This window comes from Schistocerca americana, chromosome X, assembly GCF_021461395.2.
Source record: "Schistocerca americana isolate TAMUIC-IGC-003095 chromosome X, iqSchAmer2.1, whole genome shotgun sequence".
NCBI lineage: Eukaryota > Metazoa > Arthropoda > Insecta > Orthoptera > Acrididae > Schistocerca > Schistocerca americana.
The window spans coordinates 569,488,522-569,510,191 of record NC_060130.1 but is presented as its reverse complement, the minus strand read 5'-3'; the positions used below and the strand labels follow the sequence as shown (position 1 = coordinate 569,510,191).

General features: G+C 41.1%; 1 long non-coding RNA gene across 1 annotated transcript; it reads right to left on the bottom strand.

Moving 5' to 3' along the window:
- Nucleotides 1–9,143: 9,143 nt before the first annotated feature.
- Nucleotides 9,144–19,247, bottom strand: LOC124555616. Its single transcript, XR_006968573.1, has 3 exons — nucleotides 19,200–19,247; nucleotides 14,804–14,897; nucleotides 9,144–9,213 (listed from the first exon to the last, which is right to left on the bottom strand). It is a non-coding gene; the product is annotated as an uncharacterized LOC124555616 (long non-coding RNA).
- Nucleotides 19,248–21,670: the final 2,423 nt, after the last annotated feature.

The window sequence follows — 21,670 nt, the reverse complement described above, 5'->3', positions numbered from 1 at the left end:
AAGTCAGTGATAACGGCGTTATGGCATCATTAACTACAAATATAATATTAAGAGAAGTAGGAAGGAGCTTCTTCTTTGTAAGTGTGAGAAAAAAGAATTTCAACTTTTCTTTTTAGCCTTTAACCGGTGGACAAAATTCAAGAGCGTTGTACAAAACTACTTACACAGAGATGTGTCGATCAAAGTTATAGGAAGAATCCTACTTGGTTAAATACCGTAGCATGTACTACGGAAGCAATGAACCAGTTCATAGATTTTGGTTTAACCAAAGGATTATAGAGAAATAAAAAGTGGACGAAGCTAAAAATGAACCTTTGGATAACTACGCGTGAAGCGTTCAACGAAATCGAAAGTAAAATTGTATCTGCCAATCTGACAGAAAAATAAGTTACGTTCTTACGTTAAATTAGTAAACCGATCAAAACCACCTACAAACTACCTCAGTGACCGTATAGCACGGAAACAAACAATGACAGAATGTCGAAATAGTAAACTACTTTTTTCGAAATCGTTCCACTCTAAAAGGTTTTAATACATTTCCTCCTCACTATTTAAGTCTATCCTGTGATCCTTTATAAAGAAAAATAACTCGTAATACAAAATAAGTTATGTAACAAAGTAATGCATAATATAGTAACGAACGTAATCCAAACAATATTAAATTGATTTTAAAAATTAATCAGATTCTTTTTCCGGTTTTTTTTACAAAGCCTTCACCTTTCTTAAAACTTTACTGAAACTTGATCTCAACTATTGTAGCTAAGTATTTATTAAACTTTGGTTCACAGTTGGTATATCGGGTAGAACGTCCCAAACATCTCTTCGCACATCCTGCTTTTTATATTCTTGTTCGAGTAATGTACCTGGCTAATTATCCACAACTAAGGTCTTTTTTGGGGTACAACACCATAAAATTTTCGATCTGGTCGATGGTTTACTCCTTCATTATACCGGAAGCAACTCGATCTTTCTGTGATGTGGAGACTACAGGAAAACTCGCGGACTTTCTTCACATGGCCATGGGTCATTGTTGCAAAAATCCCCGTGTGTGCGAACACAGAACGAGGTCTGGTTGGCTGTTCCGAGAACAGCAGCTATCGTCCTCAAGGGCGTATCTCCACTAAAGCACCGGCGGAGAGTGCAGGTGCTCCTGAATTCTTCGGAAATATCCGTGGCCCGTCCCTAACATCTGTTCGTGTTTGATCACTTTATGAAACGTTATGCAGACAGTTTACTGCAAAATAGTGAAGTGGTCATAGTGTACGCAACTCGCGAATATTTTGGATTTATTGATGGCGCTTTTGCGTCATCGTACATTATTACTACTATGTCAGAAATGCATATCGAATAGCAAATGTGCATCCAACGTCCAAGAATTAGAAAATGTGTTTAAGAGAATAAAATAAGCTTCACTGAAACGGCAGGGAGGAGTCTACAGTCGTCTGAAGAAATCTGGAGATAGCATGGTGCGATAAAATTTTACTTCAGTTGTAGATAATCAAAATAAATCGTTAGGTTCCTGCCGAATGTAGTGGCTGTTGTATATTATTAGCTTTCCGCGATGGCAGCACCAGCTCCCTGTTGCGACACTTGAATACCTGCAAAGCTTTTCATAATAGATCAACAGCAAAATCCGCTGTCCCCGAGAAGTGTGTAAGTGTGTGCAAGGGATCTGCTGCTGTTCACCACAGCTCCAGGAGAACGCTTTCAAGATATTGCACAGACACAGCTAGCAATACTCGCAGAAGCACAGTACTCCATTGAAAGTGCAAGAGAGGTGCTTCCTCAGCCATCAACAATCTCGCAATGACAATAAAATAAAAAAAATCTGTGGAATACAGTGATATGCTGCACTTCAAGGTGAAGACGATGTTACATAGGTTAGCTGAGTAAATATTTTATCAGTACCGACGTCCTCAAGGGCTGGTCTTATAGTAATAAAAAGATGTAAATTAATCTGAACAAGGCATCAATTTTTATTAGCATCTACGCGACATAACATATTTATGCTCCATACAGGCGTGGTGTATTATTTGTGAAATGTCATGTAGAGGACGACTCTCAGTATCGACGCTTTCGGTACGTGCAAAGAGTGCCTTCGCGTTGTGGGAGAAGGAGGAGAAGGAAACTGTCGAAGTTTCCATGTATTTGTTGATGGGCAAATTCAGATGAGTCATTCTTGGAGTGGTGGAATTCACGAGCAGCAATTTCTCTGACACTGTCGCAACTGGCATGAGAATTTATATGTATACATATCGACGGAAAATGTGAATGACCTGCACTGTAGAGCCATTGTACATTTCAGACACTTGTACACAACATCGTATTTTCGATATCATAGATCTCTAACGACCTATTTGCTTTTTTCGGGAGTAAATTCATCGAGAAAGACGTTCTAGCGTTACGAAATGAAGAATATTTCTTTATTTACTTGAAGCAAGGAACTTTTCAATTAACTTCCTATGCAATTTTGTTGTCTGCAGTTTGTGATCCTTCGTTGTTTTACTTTTAATTCTAACAAATATACTTGCACCCAACAGATAATTTAGTGTCTGAATCGTACAAGTAGGATGCCATATGTATATTTTCGTACGTATCTACGACCACTGGTTCCTAAACGTTTTCGACCAATGACCCCCCTATCACAAAACTCTGATATGTACGAATTCCCGCCTCATCAAAAAAAAGTACTTAGTGTAACATGCAATTAATTGAGCTCCAAGCAAATGGTTTAATAGCCCTAATGCATTTACATGGTTTACATTGTAACTGAAACACATCAAAAGGCCTGATGAAGGCTTTCACACAACCTTACGGTCTTGTATGCAACATTAAAATAGAATGAGATTTTCACTCTGCAGCGGAGTGTGTGCTGATATGAAACTTCCCAGCAGATTTAAACTGTGTGCCGGACCGAGAATCGAACTGGTAGAGCACTCGCCCGCGAAAGACAAAGGCTTGAGTTGGAGTCTCGGACTGGCACACAGTTTTATCTGCCAGGAAGTTTCAATATTAAAGTATTTTACACTTCCTGCAAACATACAAGTTTTCATTATAGAATTAACTGGCTAACTCCTTGCTTGGAATTCGTTGAGAAGTATCCGCCTGCTTTGCAAGGCACGTAACTTTGAAATCAGGAGCCACAAAAGTTAGAGAAGGTCTCAAATTACTTTCCGTGAGAAGTTTGTTTGTGTACATATTATTTAATTATGTGTAAGAAGGAAAAGCCTTATCGTACAAATATGTGAACGAGACAGGTAATAAATTTGTTACTGCTCTTTTTGATAGCAGTGGCAACTACGCTTCAACCTTAACCAGAAACTTATCGATGATAAAGATTGGTAAACTTTCTGTAACTTAAAGCCACTGGATGTCTCGAAAAAGTGCTCGTTTTAATTTTCATTTCATGTGGGCTCCAAAATTATTGTCTGCTCCGAGAGATATCGAATTCAACTTTTATTAGTAGACAGTGCAGGGAAACAATACTTGGAAGTTTTTCAAAGTCCCTTCAAATGATTAATTACGTTCTTTACGTATTCGCCAGAATTTCTACCATGAAATCGTCAAGGGTATCGAAGCATACAGTGTGACTGGAATTTAAACAAATTTACTAAACCACAGGGTTTTAATGAACGATTCGATACCGTCTTCCACAGTACAAATGTTTGATTTTGATTCCTGAAGTAATAATTGTAAACCGTTGATTTAACCTTGAGGAAGGATAGCTGGTAAGAAAAAGATGAACTTCCTACAAGAAGAGAACAGCTCTCCGCCAAACAACAACCCAACGTTTGTGTGTATCGATAGCAAATTTTTGAATACTTGCTGTTTCATCATAGAGTATTACAAAAATTCTGGAAATAGTAGGACGACCTTTAATAAAATTAACTGTTTTCAATACATCGTAAGGTACAGCGGTTTTCCACATGCACGTAAATAGACGTTGATTTAACAATGACAAGCAACAGAGGAGATTTAAGGAATCATCTTGCATTGTATTGTATTGTATTGTATGTTAACCGGGTACCTAGAAACGACGGAGAGGCTCCGTCCCCCCCGCAGCCGCAGTGGTCCACAACCCCACGACGACTACCGCAGTCCACTTCACCCCTTCACCGCCCCACACTAAACCCAGGGTTATTGTGTGGTTCGGCATCCGGTGGAACCCCCAGGGAACGCCTCACACCAGACGACTGTAACCCATGTGTTTGCGTGGTAGAGTAATGGTGGTGTACGCGTACGTGGAGAACTTGTTTGCGTAGCAATAGCCGACATAGTGTAACTGAAGCGGAATAAGGGGAACCAGCCCGCATTCGCCAAGGCAGATGGAAAACCGCCTAAAAACTATCCACAGACTGGCCGGTTCATCGGACCTCGACGCAAATCCGCCTGGCGGATTCGTGCCCGGGACCAGGCGCTCCTTCCCGCCCGGAAAGGCGTGCGTTAGACCGCACGGCCTACCGGGCGGGCAGGAATCATCTTACTACTCATGTGACAGCCATCAGTTAATTTAATGTAATACTAGTGGTGAAATAATGTGTCGGTAAATACTGTGTACAGCAAAAAATCTTGGTCAAGGGCCACGGAGATTTCGACTCGTGCGCTCTACAGGGTCGTGCACGGCGGGCGCCCGGAATTGCGAGTAGCCGAGCCACGTGGGCGGCAGGGCAGACTCGGGCTCTGGCGGGCCACAGCACAGCACGGCGTGCCTCGGTGTTGCTCCACCAGCTGCCAGGGCAACGAGAGTGGAGGCTCGCCCGGTAGTTCTGGCTACGGCCCCGGGCGGATCGCGCAGGTCCGGTGCACGCCTCCGATCGTCGATACACTCTGCATCTGTCTCCTTATCGATGGAGTGGTGGGACATGAGAAAGAATGCATTTATTTTATACATTAGAAACAGAGCATTGTCTTCCCGTTATCAGTCACATGAGAGCAAACAAAATTCCTTTACTACCAGAGTTTTAAGAGACAATCTATCAATAGATCATCTCCACGTCTGTTAAATATAAAGGCTTTGGAATGCATTCATATCTATGCGTCTGAGGCAAGGCCGAACCACCTAACCCGTACCTTGTAAGACACGCAAGTTCTGAATTGTAACATGTTCTCCTAATTTAGTGATTCTTAAACCTATTGTTCTCCTAATACCGTTCACTCTTACAAATATTTTGCAACTACTATACATGCTGAGTCATGAGAAACGATACACAATTTGAGAGGAGACAGTATTCTGAACAAAAGACGTTGTATGAACATATGTCCTGTTCTTGAAAGTTTCCTAGGAAATAAGTGAAAACAATGAGAAACAGGACAAATGGTTCAAATGGCTCTGAGCACTATGGGACTCAACTTCTGAGGTCATTAGTCCCCTAGAACTTAGAACTAGTTAAACCTAACTAACCTAAGGACATCACAAACATCCATGCCCGAGGCAGGATTCGAACCTGCGACCGTAGCGGTCTTGCGGTTCCAGACTGCAGCGCCTTTAACCGCACGGCCACTTCGGCTGGCGAAACAGGACACATGCAGGTGTTAGTAAATGACACTGTGATCTAATGTTTTGTTTAATTGTGTACATTTTATCACAAAACCTGTTGAGGAAACCCAGCGGCAACTGCAATGTTTCGTAAAGCTCTTGTATATATTAGTTGCGTTGTTGCTCTGGGCTCATTCGTACGGTCCTTTACTTAAGCACACGTATGTAAAACAGGAGCGATAAGTTCCTAGTTTAAGTTCACTCTGCGCTAGTCAGCTCCACAAACAGCAAACTAATGTATTAAGACAGGGTAATCCCGGCAGCCAAGATATAGTTCAAAGGCGACTGATCGAACGCCCAACATACGTTTCAGTGAGAGATTATGTCAAAGGCCGTACAGAACGCGCGAGTGAAGTGAGCATTAAAAATGTCATTAAAGCCGAATGTCGCTTTCATTGTATTCGCAAGAGAGTTGTGTGTAAAGTTCTTATAAAAAAAGCTCGAGAAGTACTTTACTCATTTACTTCAAACTTTTACATGATACTCTAATCAACATTAACGTGAACGTAGTATATATATCTATATGACAATGTACAGGTGTTTTGTTAAAACCAACTGCGAGAAATGAAATGATATGGTGTGATGTGAGATCTGTGGCTTCGTTTTCTTTCTCAGAGGCAGTTTTAACTACTGTAGAAGGCTATGTAAACTATTAGACTAATTGTTTTTCCAGTTATTGTATTCTTTCTCCTTATGTATAATTTGAAACATCAAGTGTATGCACAACAATGAGCTGTTTTGATTTGTTTCTCGCCGCCGGTTTTAAGCAAATAGAGGATAGAAGAGGACATGGACAGGGGAAGGGGAAGAGCAAACGATCATAGGAAGGGGAAAGGAGAAGATGGACAGACACAAGGGGGACGAGGAGATGGAAAGTGAGAGGAAGAAGGAGAAGATAGAAAGAGACACGATTGAGAAGGTGATACACAGTGACATGGAGGGATGGGGGGAGGAATAGGAAGTGGACAAAGAAAGAGGAGCAGGGGTTTAAGCGGCATATCCAGTTCCCATACTTATTTATAAACACTGGAGCAGTGCCGTGTTCGCTGGTAAATGTATATTCGCAATCATACCCCCACACAGAACACTCAACGTTTAATCTCACCACATTTTTACCTAGCACAGGTTCTCCAGCTGTTTAGTGAAAGTACTATGTCCCCTTCAATGAATGTCATCGCCCTTTTTAATGTATTTAAATCCCTATTTATATTTTTATCTTCACGTGTCAGACTTTCTATTCGCTTTTTAAAAATTAAAACGAAGAAAACAGCATGTTACTTTTGTAAACAGCATCATATAATCATTTCTTCAGGACCTTTTTTTATTTGGCATCTATATGTCTTGTTTGTACTGTCTTCATTCACGTTTTGTGATAGCTCTTGGTTGAAGAGTGTATTATTGGATAGCTGGTAGCCCATATGGTGCGTGGGGATCAAATCACACTAAAGAAATAAAAGACTTTCTGGTACCTACAGTACTTGAGAGAAGTCTGTAATGCCGAAAGTAGCCAATCATCTGAAATTAAATAAAGTATAATCGTGTAAATACGAAAAACCGACATATTCCATCGAAATATCGAATTAAAGAAATTTAGTGTAACAAGTTAATTGGTGTTTTCTATCAATATAGTTATCGTTATACTCTTGGATACGACTTAACAAATTTATTATCTTATACCTCCAAGTTAGGTTAACTTTTTCAATAAAATTCTTCCATGGGAATGTTACGCCGCCGGCCGCGGTGGTCTAGCGGTTCTAGGCGCGCAGTCCGGAACCGCGCGACTGCTACGGTCGCAGGTTCGAATCCTGCCTCGGGCATGGATGTGTGTGATGTCCTTAGGTTAGTTAGGTTTAAGTAGTTCTAAGTTCTAGGGGACTGATGACCACAGATGTTAAGTCCCAAAGTGCTCAGAACCATTTGAACCATTTTTGAATATTATGCCACAGAAAAATTACATGGTTGTCTATCGTTGTTGTCAAGTAAATCATATACACAATCACATCAGTGAGAGTTGCTGTTACGAAATTTCAGTTGCCTCTGTTCTGTACAGTAAATACTCCAAGTTATTTAGGTTAGTACTTTTCTAAAGCATTCACTAAGATTTACGATAATTAATGGAAACTAGATTCTGCATGTCTACGTCTTTGTTATTTGTTTTTAACATATAGTTGCTTTGGAAATTTTTTTCAAACGTGCAGATCAACAAATTTGTGATTTCGGATGAAAGTCTTCATCACCAAGTTTCTATCTGTTTACAATGTTCTTTGATCGTCGATGCGCTGGCCAACATTGTCACTCGGCATCTTTAATATCAGTAAGTGAAAAATTCCACTTTGGCTATGCTGAAAACTGAAAATTTGTCTGTCAGAATCACAGTTCGGGATGTTGATGGGAAATTTTCTATGAGTAAAAGGATGACCTAGGAATTGAAATACACATACACGGGAATCTCATAATTTGTATCTGCAGATTTATTTCACAACAGAACTCTACATTACGAAACCACACCCTAACAGTAGTTTTACAATCATTGATTCTCTGACCGTCTCATTATCCCAACGAAAATGACTGTACAAAGAACACTCTACTTACTATCTCTCTCATTGATCTCTTGAATAAGCGACTACGTCTTTCAGTTCCAACTACTGTACTACTTCAAAATCCACTACAGAACAGAAAAGCATAAATGTGACTACTGTTTCATTTTTAGCTCATGCTTCATTGAACATTCTGACTTCAGCTATCTGTATTTCCGTTTCAGATACGTGTCGGATTATACGTATAACTCTTAATTTCCTTCGGGAGATGTTACTGATTTGATGAATATGTCATGAAGAAGTGAGTTTCCGTTATTATATAGAGAAGAGAGAGGAGAAGGCCTCAAATACGCTGGATGACGAATTTACAAAGTGATGTAAAGAAACTAATGTTTGGTGAAAACGATACCTGCCAGTGGGGTGGGTAGTGCTTTATGATTTGGAAACCCGACATAGAATAGGAAGAGGCGAGAATTAAGAAAAAAGATTCTCTGTCTAGTCGCATTTTGAGTCTCATTCCAGAATTAACTTATACTGTAAGAATTAAATTACTTACGATAATACTTAGTGAATTGTGTTTACGACTAGCACATTCATCTCTTTGTTATGAGGATTCATTGTAACTCTCGGAGCAGAAAGAACAGTTGAATCGTCATGTGTAATAACAGTGGAAGTCAGTGAAAAGAGTATTACACTGCCTTCTTAATTTATGGCCCGAAGTAGTACAGATTCTGGGTATCTCTTGCAAGCAGGTCCTGAAATTTCAGTGGACGTGGTTGTAGTTCGCGATTAAGCCCGGAGCGGTTCTGTTGTATATAGCGCAGTAAGTATTTCATCCCTCTTACTAAGTGGAAGAATAGATGGACGCACAGGGCACATATGATAATGCCGCAAGTTACTTTACGGATAAATAGATATCTAGAGGAGTGTTCACGTTTATCAATTTCATGTCGGTTAGTTGTTGTTGTGGCTGGCAAAGACGCGTTTTCGACGCTTCTTCTGGCGGTGACGTTGGCGTAGCCCGGCAGCTGTAGTGTCGGGTTGTCATACTTCTCCACCAAGCGTAAGGCGCCGGAGGGCTGCACCACTGCCTCTGGCGCCGTTGTCGATGTGTCATCCGGGTTCCGTGCGGGTACATCCCTATAGCAAAATTTAAAACACAATAATGTCTCTATCAACAAAACTGTCAAGTCCAGGAACTGTAGGTACTCCTGTACCTCCACGTACAGTGGCTACAGTGAGCCAACCATTACCATTATCAAAAGTATCATTAATGTCAATACTAAAATTAAGTCAACAACCACAGAAAACACAAGGTCCGTCGACAAGTGCAGTAGCAGCAACACTCTTAACTGGTATGCGGTTCTTCTTGTCTCCAGATGTAGTGGCGAACTCGATGTTCTCGATGGTGTTATAAACTGTCTGTTTAGGCTCATTTAGAGATATTTTTCTCTTATTACGAGTATACAAAGACAATGCAGAAGGCGACATATAAGCAGATTTACCAACGTCATTATTTGCAAGTTCTGCCATATGGTACGTACGATAGGCAATAATGTCTCTATCGACAAAACTTTCAAGTCCAGGAACTGTAGGTACTCCTGTACCTCCACGTACAACGGCTACAGTGAGCCAACCATTACCATGATCAAAAGTATCATTAATGTCAATACTACACGATAGGCAATAATGTCTCAATCAACAAAACTTTCAAGTCCAGGTACAGTAGGAAGTCCAGTACCTCCACGTACAATGGCTACAGTGAGCCAACCATTACCATGACCAAAAGTATCATTAATATCTATACTAAAATTAAGTCTACAACCACAGAAATCACGTGATTTTGTCGCCGTTTAAACAGACAGTTTATAAAACCATCGAGTTCACCACTACATCTGGAGACAAGAAGAACCGCATACCAGTTAAGAGTGTTGCTGCTACTGCACTTGTCGACGGATCTTCTGTTTTCTGTGGTTGTAGACTTAATTTTAGTATTGACATTAATGATACTTTTGATCATGGTAATGGTTGGCTCACTGTAGCCGTTGTACGTGGAGGTACAGGAGTACCTACAGTTCCTGGACTTGAAAGTTTTGTTGATAGAGTCATTATTGCCTATCGTACGTACCATATGGCAAACTTGCAAATAAAGACTTTGTTAAATCTGCTTAATGTCGCCTTCTGCATTGTCTTTGTATACTCGTAATAAGAGAAAAATAACTCTACATCTACATCTACATTTATACTCCGCCAGCCACCCAACGGTGTGTGGCGGAGGGCACTTTACGTGCCACTGTCATTACCTCCCTTTCCTGTTCCAGTCGCGTATGGTTCGCGGGAAGAACGACTGTCTGAAAGCCTCCGTGCGCGCTCGAATCTCTCTAATTTTACATTCGTGATCTCCTCGGGAGGTATAAGTAGGGGGAGGGAAGCAATATATTCGATACCTCATCCAGAAACGCACCCTCTCGAAACCTGGCGAGCAAGCTACACCGCGATGCAGAGCGCCTCTCTTGCAGAGTCTGCCACTTGAGTTTATTAAACATCTCCGTAATGCTATCACGGTTACCAAATAACCCTGTGACGAAACGGGCCGCTCTTCTTTGGATCTTCTCTATCTCCTCCGTCAAACCGATCTGGTACGGATCCCACACTGATGAGCAATACTCAAGTATAGGTCGAACGAGTGTTTTGTAAGCCATCTCCTTTGTTGATGGACTACATTTTCTAAGCACTCTCCCAATGAATCTCAACCTGGTACCCGCCTTACCAACAATTAATTTTATATGATCATTCCACTTCAAATCGTTCCGCACGCATACTCCCAGATATTTTACAGAAGTAACTGCTACCAGTGTTTGTTCCGCTATCATATAATCATACAATAAAGGATCCTTCTTTCTATGTATTCGCAATACATTACATTTGTCTATGTTAAGGGTCAGTTGCCACTCCCTGCACCAAGTGCCTATCCGCTGCAGATCTTCCTGCATTTCGCTACAATTTTCTAATGCTGCAACTTCTCTGTATACTACAGCATCATCCGCGAAAAGCCGCATGGAACTTCCGACACTATCTACTAAATGAGTCTCTATTCATTTGGGTTAAAGGTAAAGGACTACGTGAATATGTAAAGTTTGTTGGTGCCTGGATATGCTTTTATAGGCGATGGTTGCGGAATATGGTAGAGGCATGGTGGGGTACACGAACGGTTGTTACTGATTGAAGATATGGTCTAAAATGGTTGGGTCGGTTCGGGGCCTATAATTTGGCCCCTAAGATCAGATGACTTCAATACTCTGGGCTTTTCTGTATCGTGTTACCTCAAATATGACTTGTACCCCACTCCCCTGCGTAAGGCTGAAGAGCTCGAGAAAATTTGTAGTCTTAAAAAGCTTTAAGAAATGATTAGGGAGTGTTTGAAAATATTCGTAACTTACTGCAGAGACCAGTGCACTTCTGCATCCAAATGCGAGACAATCGTTGTAATATCTCCTTTAATAGGTATGATTTCACAGTAAAACGTAAAAGCTGAAATAATATTGTGTTTTCCATTAAGCTTGGCCATGGGTGAAATACACGGAGGTGACAAAAGTCATGGTTTAATGATATGCACTCATAGGGGTGGCTGTGGTATCGCGTACGGGTAGTGTAAAACGACACTGCGTTGGCGAATCCATCAGTTGCACGCAGGTGATTCACGTGAAAAGGTTTCTGACGTGAATATGGCCGCACGTCTGGAATTAACTATGTAGCAGACGACCGACACGTGAGCCTTTGATAACAGCACGACATCGCCTGCAGCGACTCTCCTGGGCTCGTGACCGTATCCATTTGGCCCTAAACGACGGGAAAACCGTGATCTGTGCACATGAGTCTCCATTTCAGTAGGTAACACCTGTTGGTACGGTCGGAGTGTGGCGCAGTCCCGTAGAAGCCATCGAACCAAGTTGTTAACAAAATACTGTGCAAGCTTGTGGTGGCTCCAGAATGGTGCGGGATGTGTTTACACGAAACCGATCATTGAATCGAAATGGTTATGTTTGGTTACTTGGAGACCATTTGCAGCCATTCATGGATTTAATGTTCCCAAACAACGATAGAAGTTTATCGGTTGACAATGCATCGTTTCATCGGGCCACTATTGTAAAGCCATTTCGGTGTTCAAAGGTGTCCTACCAACAGGTTTAGGTTCAGTCACTTTTGCTACGATAATAATTGTAAACTTTGGGGACATCGCCAAGGAAAAAACTATTCACTGTGCAAAAAATGAATTAGAATTTAGTTTGACGTTCACAGTTAGCATCTCTTGAAGCAGCTGTTAATGTTAACCATAGTCTCATTGTATATTTATTTCCTTATATAACTTGTTATCAAGAGTCCATATGAATTTAAGACTAAGAGAGACATTCACAACCAAGTCACTACAAGGAATATAGTGATCTGTGTTGTCCTTCAATGAATCCAGCTTTGGCACAGAAAGGGGTGAATATCGAGCTATAAAATTCTTTTCGTCAATTTACCCATGGAAATAAGATGTTTCATAGACAGAAAATATATCTGCAAATGTAGATTAAAGAAACAACTGATTAACAACTGCTCCTGTATATTAGAGCAAAACTTGGAAAAAAATTAGTCATTTATACATGAAATACCCGTAAGTGATCACCATGAAACCATATATTTTTTAAAAATATGCATTCTGTGTTTGTTCAGTAGCCACGTTAAACATCATAGCATTTATCGTGAATATACCTCGATGCGTCTATCGTAATGTATACCATGTGGTGTCACCGCCAGACACCACACTTGCTAGGTGGTAGCTTAAATCGACCGCGGTCCATTTAGTACATGTCGGACCCGCGTGTCGCCACTGTGTGATCGCAGACCGAGCGCCACCACAAGGCAGGTCTCGAGATACGGGCTAGCACTCGCCCCAGTTGTACGACGACTTTGCTAGTGACTACACTGACGAAGCCTTTCTCTCATTTGCCAAGAGACAGCTAGAATAGCCTTCAGCTAAGTCCATGGCTACGACCTAGCAAGGCGCCATTAACCGTATCTGAAGATAGTCTTATTTGTATTATCAAGAGCGATGTACCACAAGGATGGAATAAAGATAAGTATTCGAGGAGCTGCATACTTTTCTTATTAGCATTCACTAATTATCCTGTTCCAGAATTCACGCCCGTCTGCGTTAGATAGCGTGCATTTAGGCCGCCTCTAGCATCACAAGGTGTTGGCACATTTACCAACACATCATTCCAGATGTCTGTAAATACCACCTACTCTTTTATTTCCACGTAGATCTGTGGATGTCTACTGAGAGAATTTCTAGAACCAACTTGAAATAATGAATATAGGAAAATATAGCATCCTCATACATATCGCTACAATAGGGGTTGCGAAGGTAAGATTACATTAATAACAGCATGCACAGAGACAGTTAAGCATTCATTGTCACCATGATCCCCACGTTAATGGAATAGGAGAAAGTCATAATAATTAGTATAATGGGACCTACACTCTGCCATGGGTTTCACACTGATTTTGCAGAGTGCAGATGCACATGGCGTCCCAGAAATGTTACGATAAACTTCGAGAGGTTGTTGAGGCTGTCTTGAGAAACAAATCGAGGGTAGGAACGCGTGTCCAGAAACGCTACCCAACAACGCTACAAAGCTGGGATGTAATAGGCGTCAGTACCTGCTACTAGGCCACCCCTTTGACAGCAAACGTGACTTTGTATGCTGACGGAGCGGAGGCAGAATTTCTTCCGATGTTGTTTGTTGTTCAATGATCGCGAATGATTGCCACGATCGTAGTGGAGAGGATGGAGCTAGCTGCTGCGTTGAAATGAATGGGATACTCTGTCGCCATGATGATGACGGTTTCGGACATGGGATTCCATCCGGTGGTGCCTTCTAAAACCTCCAATGCTTTCCGTAATACATGGGGAAAATAAACTGGAGGTGGAAACTTGTGTGGAAAAGTGGCATCTGCCAAGGCAACAGAGCAGCGCATTCACAGGAAACAAGGCCTCTATACGCAGCAGCTGGCTCCATCTTCTATACTGGTGATCGTGGCAATCAGTTGAGATCACTAAATAACAAACAGCATTGCGAGATGTCCCACCTATAGTCTGTCAGCGTATAAAGTCACGTTTGCTGCAGAAGGAGTGGCATTGTGGCAGGAGCCGGTGCCTGCAACTTTGACGCTCTGCAGCTTCGTTAGATGACGCTTCCGGACACGGGTTTCTATCCTAGATTTGTTCCTCAAGGTAGCCTCTACAACCTCTCGAAGTTTTTCGCAAAATTTCTGGGACGCCCTGTAGACGTAGATCAACACTACGATCACTTGAACTCGTTATTAGGGGGAAAGGGTGTGCGATGCGGTACTACAGATTTGTACCGAGTTCACTTTGTCAGCAGTGTACGTGACTGAGGTGTTATACGACACCGAATATTGTCCTTAATCGTTGGAAAAACTCGTTGGGTTCCTACAGTTTTTGGGATTCTTCCGAATCGCTAAAATAGACAATGTGTCTTCGTTAACAATTGCTGCTGAAAGTAATTGTACTATCTAGGAATTGAAAAAAATAGCATATCACCTCCCTTGTGCCCATGGGTAAACTTTCACACAGAATATATGACGGCACTTTGGATACACGGTTTGCCTGAATGAAAGTCAGGTTTGGGTCACTGACAGGTGTTATCATGGTGATACTCACATTGGAAACTCATCTGCAGAATGGCCACCTGGGAAGTCATTAGAAAAAGGAGCAGTATCTTCAACGATTGGGCGTTGTTCCGTTTCATGGAATGCTGGAAACAAAACAGAAAATACTCGTCAGCCATTTACCGCACTATAATATACTGCTCATTAATAGAGCTACCTTTGTAGAAAGAAATTTGCCTTTATCTGATTTTTCTTTGATATTTTACTTACCTACTGAACAGCAGTCGTATTCATTATGTGCAATCATTTACTATCAAAGAAGTAATCCGTAACGCAGGGAAAAAATTACAGTAGGCTTTATTTTAAATATCTGAGAAAAATATCTTGACATGTACATTAATGGAGGATGGCACATACTTTCATAGTGTCAGTTGATGTGCTGTTAAATATGTTACCCTGAAGTAATCCTGTGGAGAAAACTGCTCTAAACATAGACTACAGCTCCTACTCTTTGCTAATGGCATCCTGACGTCTAGCTATCCGTTAGCCCCACTCAATATAATCAATGACGATGTTGTCTAACTTTTTTTGACACTTCAATCTATGTCTATATAAGGGGTCATTGAGAGTCCTTATTTTATGCAACAGCGAGTGGTGGTGAAGATAAACTTTAGGAACGCATCGTGGATATCAGCTGTGTATATTATGTGGCAATTTCATGTCCGAAGATAGAGGGATGCATTGTAATAGGTGGGGGACAACTCGAATATTTGTTGTGATTCACTCCTACTAAACAGGTCTACCACACTATTGGTCATTGCACTGCACGAACAAGTACGATCTGTACTAGTGTTTTTTCGGCGTTTTTGTGTAACTATCAAATAAAACAAACACTTTTCGTCGTATTTTATAGTTATTACTCACCTTGATGTGAGCATAATATCTCGAAGTTCCTACACGAATTTCAGACGTACTATTACGTTGCCATGTAGGAAGTCATGCGAGAGATAATTCGTACAGTGCTCACTATTTAGAACAGTGAGTTTATTTGAAATCAGAGCAACTAATGGAAAGAAGATCTTCAGAGAAAAACTAAGTCTGCCATGAAACGCTGAACTAAAAGTTTCCATATGTTTTTCAAATAAGTGAAATGACCTCTGAGCTGTAAATGGAAGAAAGCGTTTTGTTTTTTATTTCATTGAAATATATGGAATCTCCTGAAGATTTTGATATATAAGTGACAGTATAAAAAGACGGATGTTAAAAGTAATTACACTTTGGGCCCACACACACGTACGCTGCCGAAGTTTCGCTGGGGAGCCCTTGCACATCCTTTGTACAGTCACTATCTCTCCCCATGCGATATCGATGTTTTTGGAGCCCTGCCGATTTACTTCGGACGAAGATATACACGCCTTGACACAGTCATGGTTCCATAGACAACCGTAAATATTTTTCCATGAAGCCATTGACTGTGACGTCTCGCAGCCGGTTAAATGTATCAACATGTATGACGATTACTTTTGAAATTATAACAGTGAATTACTTTTTCCCATCTATATCTATTTCGTTTTCATTTATATTATCTACTAGGATCAACAGTTTAAATTGGTTTTATCCTCTTTGTGTTATACATTTACATTGTAGACTTGCCTTCTCCCGAATTACATTGACTCCTTCGACGGGTCATGTTTTGGCAAATATTTGTTCTAGAAGACTGTGCATGGGTCTCGTTACTTTGTAGCTAACAGCTTGCACATCGCAGCTTTTTGTTCTTGACGTTACATTGCCGTAAATGCCAAATGCTGAGTCTACGAAAGAGTCATTAAATATTCCAAACAGATAACGGAACTTGGAAAGCATTGTTGTTCACATGGTACGACCTGCGATGTATTGTGCACCTACAGTATCTGATCATGAGTATCCGAATTAGTGAACATTAATACGAGGTAATTCGACCGTTTGCCTTTATGATGGCTTCAACTATGCCAGGGACACTTTCAACGAGGTGACTACGTGAATTTTGAGGACTGGCAGCCCGTTCTTCCTCAAGAGTCGAAACCAGAGAACGTAGTGATACAGAACATTGGGGTGTTCTGTTGGGTTCAAGATGGCATTCTGGGCAGGCCATCAACTTCAGGAATATTATTGTCCTCAACAGTAGCCTCACAGGTGCTGCTTTATGTCAGCGTGTATTTTCATGCTGACACAAGCAATCATGGTCTCCGAACTGTTTGTCTACTGTACGCAGTATGCAATGCTGTAATTTGTGACCATCTGTTGCGCCTTTAGTATTGTCTTGGGTGCAACAAGGGGGCAACACCCTAACCGTAGAGAACACCACTACACTGTAACACCACTCCTCTGTACATCGCCATTGTCACAATTCATGGTGAATGGTAAAGTTCACCAGACATCAGCCAAACACAAACGGTTCCATCTGAATGCCATAGGAGATGTTGTGGTTTATTACTCCAAACAGCTGGTTTCAATCATCCACTGTCCTGTGGCGTCGCTTGCAACATCACCTCAGGCGTCGTTTAGCACATACTACAGATAAGTAACCTCATTGTACCCCACTATACCCCATTATTGTTAATTCTCTACTCACAGACACTGCTCTAGATGGACTGCTGAAACACTGTGAAACTCACGAATGATTCCTTCCACTGATTTCATGCGTTCCTCACAATTATCCTCCGCAATGCTCGATGGTCAGTGTTCGTCAGCACATGAGGTCTACCTGGGCTTGGCTTAGCTCTGATCGTTCCTTTGTGTTTCTGTTTCACGGTCAATGGATCAACAATGGACTTGGTGAGCCATAGAAGTGTTGAAATGTCCCTAATGGATTTGTTAGTCAGGTGACATCGAATGACTAGTCCACGTTCGAAGGCATTGAGTTACCCTGAGCAACTCATTCTGCTGTTCCTGCCTCTCTACTGACAACGCAGTACTCCTGCCTCATTTTACACTGGGGAGTCCGCCTCCCGTGATATCTAGTGATTAATTCCGCGTTACATAGAGCTGTCCGGATACTTCTGATCGGACAGTGTATGAATACAGCACGAGTCGTCAGTGCAAATGTACGAAAAGAGGGTTAGCTCCGAGAATATACTCAGCGTTCAGTGGATATCGGAGCTGCATGACTGAAAAAGCGGACGAGTGCCAGTACACAGGGTATCAAGGACCACCTGCAACAGTTTTTGGCCACCTTGCCTCAGAAGATGATACAACGGAATTATGAAACCCTTCCCAACTGAATCAAAGAGTGGATCCGGACCTGAAAGGGTGTAGCATCATACTGATATGTGGCCTCATACTGCCAAGCTCTTTCTGAATTTCACTTGATGCTTCAGTCGTTGAAATAACATCACAACGCTCTCGACCCGTGAGGTTTCATTTAGTTTGCTCCTCCCATTCTGCACGCTAACTTTTTGTTCTCAGGAAGTGAATTTCCATTTCTCCCTCGTACTAGGTCTGACTAATTCGCGTGCACATGTCCAGAAGCTACTGTATCGTGCATATAAGATGATTTGAAACGACCGGCAGTGGAATCGCGTTCAGGAGAAACTGAATTCAAATTTCCGTCCTCTCACGCATTTGACTTTTCCATGGTGTCCTGAAGTCATTACAGGCGAATACAAGGATGGTTTATTTGAGAAGGCCACATAATGTTTCTTGCGGGAGTGCAGTCCTGAGCTGTCTTTCTTTAGTCGATCGCATTGCAAAATTATAAAGTTAAATGACTCGTGAACATATCGAACGTATGACAACAGTTAAATAAAAACTGCGCTATAATTACACAGTGCTACTGAACAGTTATTCTCTGAAGTTTAATATCTACAATTGTGGAGAGGTGTATCCCAGCGCAGGTATAACGTTCAGTACCTTTATCCTACAAGGATGTAAGAAATTAAGTATTTAGTGGCACATGATCTTACCACATTGAAAGCATAGTCTCAAATATATTTCACTTATGGCGCCAGGAAGGAATGAGTTCACAAAGAGGTGGTTGGTTCATAATCAGTTGTTCAAGTTTAAGCCCTCATGACCCTAGTTGCAAGGTTTTATCTTTTCTTACAATATTAATCGGTCGAGGGTACGCTTTGGTGGAATGGTTGAGACCGACTTCAACATCATGATTATTTTTGTAAGATACGAAATATGTGAGAGAATTTAACGCATCTTCAACGTGAAGGTCATTTGCATTAGAGCACTAGCTGCTGTAGATAGGAATTTGGAAGGATACATATGGCGCCCTAGTTTGTGCTACTATCTCAGCTATAATCGGCAGAGATATGGATCATACAAGGATCCAAATCTGAATTCAAATTGCTTACAATATAAGTTATGAAATGGGACTTAAAAGTTAGTATCAAAATCAAGAACGGCGAAGATCAAGAATCTAAAAATGGGAACGATATTTGTGCTGTTGTAAAGAGACTTACCGGTGAAAAGAAGGAATGCGACGACCCAGTGTGAAGCGTCCATTTTAGCTGAGAATTCCTTTGCTACGTTAACGTATGCACTGCAGGGCAATTGACAACAGACTGAGCTTTACTCTCGGCATTCACTGCCTGATGGACAGCATCTGACTCACTCGTGATTTGCCGCAACTTCCGTTGTGGAGGGCAGTAGTCCGCATTCCAAGGTTTATCACGCGTTTCCCCGCCATTATTGTCGTGACTCACGAAGCGAAGTACACATAACAGTTAATCAAGTGCGTAAGAACTCGGCTGAATTGATTTAAGGTTATATTTTTAATCGAGTTTATTAAATCTAAAACAAAGAAATATCCGGCTGTCTATGTAACTTCCTTCCATTTCAGCTGGTCCCATTTTTCCAGATTCCTATGTAAATATTTTTCTTTACACTTATCTATGTTTGCAACCAATGTATCCATGGCTATATGTTGAAGCTCCAAACATTTCGTAGCAAGTCACTAAATTGTAGTGCATACTGATTACAACATACTTCGAAGCCTTGGCCAACGATCGGCTGAAAATTTGGGCACCTGTTGAATAGCATTACTGTCAGTACAGCAAAGATGTCAAAAATCCTGAAAAATTGTGAATTTTATTTACCATTCCTCAGTAATAGTTCCAGTTAGCAGTTTTACGAAACCCTGTGAAACATTACTAACAATATCAACAATTCATGTGATATGAAGGCAACGTAAATTGTTGATTTAGCATTACGCTCTGCAAAGTTCTAAGACTGCATCTGTTGGTGGATGTGTTTCCAAATAAAATTCGTATTGTAGAACGGTGAACCATGCAATAATGATTACAGACATAAAACTTAACAGTGTAGTAATTGATCTCTGTAACAAGACAGATCGTGGATGGTGTTAAAATAGGAGGAGGAGACGTTAAAAACCAAACAGACATCGAGTACCATATTGTATCATTTAACTGCCTAATTTAATACCAGATAGCGCTAAACCATAAGAAACATGGAGATCGAAAGTTTCTTCCCAGCTAGAAATAAAATAGGAAAGAATCTACCAAATATAGTTCATAAATAAAATAAACAAAAGTATACTGGTGTCTGCAAAATACGATGTATAAGATACGTATGGCTGGCAGCAGAAAAAAAAAGGACAACAACAGAGCAGTCCATGTGACACTGAGGTTTTCAGTTCTGTTAATCATGATTCAATTAACTCATCGTCGTGTGTACGTTATTCAAATGACTCTGAGCACTATGGGACTTAACTACTGTGGTCATCAGTCCCCTTGAACTTAGAACTACTTAAACCTAACGAACCTAAGGACATCACACACATCCATATCCGAGGCACGGTTCGAACCTGCGACCGTAGCGGTCGTGCAGTTCCAGACTGTAGTGCCCAGAACCGCTCGGCCACCCCGGCCGGCCGTGTGTACGTTATAAATGAATAAAATCCTTACCGGAAATGTTAGAAATTGCTCTGGATTAGTTGTGTATTCGCCTGTTCCTAAGTTCGTTTGTTTTAGCACCAACAGATACTCCTCCATAAATGTCTGTGTTTTATCAAAAATGAATACAGATTCCAAATAAATCGAACTATTAAAGGAAACTTATCTTGCTGTTGAGAATCTGTATTTTCTCACTTCTTGGTAGTAGTTGCTCTCACTCGGACTTCACTGAGAGTAAATTCGTTATTAATTTCCGGAACCTGAGAACAAAACGAACTTCACTTTAACACCGTAGAATTATTCTCGCAAATCATAACCACAGGAGATCAATACAAGAAGTAAATAGTTAATATCCGCAGAGGAGAGCTGGTTTCAATCGAAATTTTAAAATTTATTTACGCAGACTACAATACATTGCTTTTCCTGTCCTGTTGTTAACGAAATTACGTAAAGCGACCATAAACACACTGTAGAAAACGACGCAACGCCGCACACCCACTCCCCACCCTCTGCACACTAACTGATGTTTCTTCGGTGTGTTCGAAGGGATACGAAATTTCTTTTCTCACATCACACCACTGACCGTAAATTATACAACTGTTAGTTCATTTATACAACCGTTTTGTTGATGAAGTACAGAAATATTCTTATTTGTTGTTTATTGAGATGACAGAGGTCGGTCGTGTGTTGATAATCCGCTTGTAGTATAGCTGTACCGATATGAGTGCAGGGTCGAGGTAGATGGGCAATTCGCTTTAGAATGGCGGGAAACTCAAATAATGGTACAACTGGGCCAGTATGGCAACGTTGTCAGATTTCTCCCCTCTCCCCGCATTTGTCTGGCATCATATGCCAATTGCACTGTGGATAAATTGGTAATTAAAAAAATTTCAGGAAATCCATTATCATCATCTTCAGGGTAACCTACAGCTGTTGCCACTTCTCACATCGCGTTTTCCACCTCTTCTGATCATGCCAGTTTCCTTCATGTGGTTATCTGTCATCCATTGCGTCCAAGA